Genomic DNA, 2,294 nt, shown 5'->3' on the forward strand with positions numbered 1-2,294 from the left:
GGCTTAACAAGAGCACATGTGAGAAGACCTGTTGGTTTAAGTTAAGTCCATACTTAACAATGAGTTCTCACATTTGATGGGTCTACTATCAAAGCTACTGCAATCTTGGGACTCAGTTCTGAAGGGAAAAATTAAAGAATCAGATTAAGCAAAGTGATAATCCCGACCTATACCAGCCAGATCATTCTGGGGTACTATGCTCAGTTTCTGTTGATACATTATGCAACTTTTGAAAATTATGCGAGTAATACATGAACATGGCAAAAGTTCAAACAGACGAGTAGAACACATCCCCCATTTCCCAGAGACAACCAATTTCAGGTTTTCCCTTTTAGTTCTTTTGTGATTACCATCATCACTTTATAGTTTCTTAAAATACAACCATCACATAAGAAACACAATGAACTTATGCTAAGTTCAGCCACACTATTCACAGACTCTCTGTCAGTATTTTTTAGTTAAAATATTGTTAATTGTTTTATTGGTTGTATTCTATTTCTCGGTCTTTCAACTGTAGTCAGCATCTAATTTATTGTCCAAAACATAATTATCATGTCAAAACTTCCTTTGGTTTATTTGCAATATTTTCTATCTTTTCTTTTTCTAGCTATACCATTACTTTCACATTATTTAAATTTATACATTTTGCTTTGTAAATATAATATCTATGTGCTTTATTAATAGGTGGCTCCTAAGACTATACTTTCAGGGATCATTTCTATAGTTTGTTATTAATGGCTGGCTGCTAAAAAGTAGACACCATTTGATAGTAGACTCAAGAGGGTGTTTACTTGGAATATTATTTACAGAGGTTCTATAAATGGATTAACCTATGGGTCAATGACTGGTCCTGCATCTCTCATAAGACAACATCACAGATGTCAAGTTTAAATAAAGTCTCTACCTGCTACTGACTGCGGAAACCATGCCATATGCGTTTACTTTTGCAATTTGAACATGATTTTCTAGTATATCCTTCTTTTTTTTTTTGAGTTTTTACTTGCCTTTCTTTTTCCATGTTGACAAATAAAGCACAAAGTCCTTATTTTCATTATACCACTAACATAGTTCAAGTTCTTAATTATGTAATTTCTGTAATAGAATATTCTGTCTTCTTAAGTCTGTATTTCAAAATGTTTTCTGATTTATCTTTCAGTTTGGATCCTGTTATTTTTAGGTCAGATTAGTGACCATTTACATAGTGTTTATTTTCAGTGTAATCCTTAGTAAATTTGACTATTTCTATTATCCTGTGTTGTATTCTTGGATTCTTTTAAGTTTTGCTAGGCTACATTCTTAAGTTATGTATGTACACATGTGTTTTTTTCAAAATAGGCAACTGGGAGATAAACTTTTTGGTTCCTTGCATTTTAAAATATTATTTTGTCCATATAATTGGACCACTATACTGATTATTTTGTTCATCTATTTGCACAGTATTTTTTGCTGGTATGTCAGTTGGGGTTCTTTAGTGATAAATAATGGAATTAAATTCTGGCTAACCTAAGTAAATATGAATATATTGAAAGGATATTGGTGGCTTCAGGAATCTATGGGAAGTTTGAAAAGTGCTAGGCACTAGACAAGACTCAAAGCAGCTCAGAAATCAATGCCTTTCTGGTCTTTTACTGCTGATATATCTTTTTATGTTACTATTCTGAGCTCCTATTTCTTCACTTTGATATATTGGTCAATATCATCTCAAATTGCTTTCTCCGTTTTTCCCCCCAGAAGTCCATCAACATCTCTTACACTGATGGTGCTTTTTTAAAAGCACTGTCCAGGCTTTATTCTCTTTTTGTATCTTTTTGCCATTATTGCCTTGAGATTTCAGAAGAGATGAGAGACTACATATTTTAAGAGTATGTTGGAAAATTGTTATGTCCAGAGAGCATTCAGAATGGAAAAGGGACTGAAAATTATGTTACCAGGGACACGAAGGGCTAGACTGCTAATGTTTATTACAAAGTCTTAGGATGGGTGACATGTTAGCAGTCTCCCAAATGGCCCAGAATTCTAGGAAATCGAATAGTGGAAAATTTGGACTCAGCATAAGGAAGATCTGTCCTTTCTTTTCTCTGTTCTCTACATTCCATCATATGAGTCAATGTTTTACATAACAAAATCTGGCAAGGGCCTTATTTCTGACTGGGAAGTGATTATTCCTGTTTATATTTAATGCAGGGAATTCCTCATTTATTAATGTACTCTTCTAAGAGGCCTTCCTCCTACCTTACCTTAGCCATAAGTATTTTTTTCTACAGCATTTGTTATAACAATTAGAGACTTATCAA

General features: G+C 33.3%; 1 pseudogene; it reads left to right on the plus strand.

Annotated features, from left to right (window-relative positions):
• The first annotated feature begins 693 nt into the window (after window positions 1-693).
• LOC126955923 (uncharacterized) lies at window positions 694-767 on the plus strand (annotated as a pseudogene).
• The last annotated feature ends 1,527 nt before the right edge of the window (window positions 768-2,294 follow it).

This window comes from Macaca thibetana, chromosome 5 (assembly GCF_024542745.1).
Source record: "Macaca thibetana thibetana isolate TM-01 chromosome 5, ASM2454274v1, whole genome shotgun sequence".
Classification (NCBI taxonomy): domain Eukaryota; kingdom Metazoa; phylum Chordata; class Mammalia; order Primates; family Cercopithecidae; genus Macaca; species Macaca thibetana.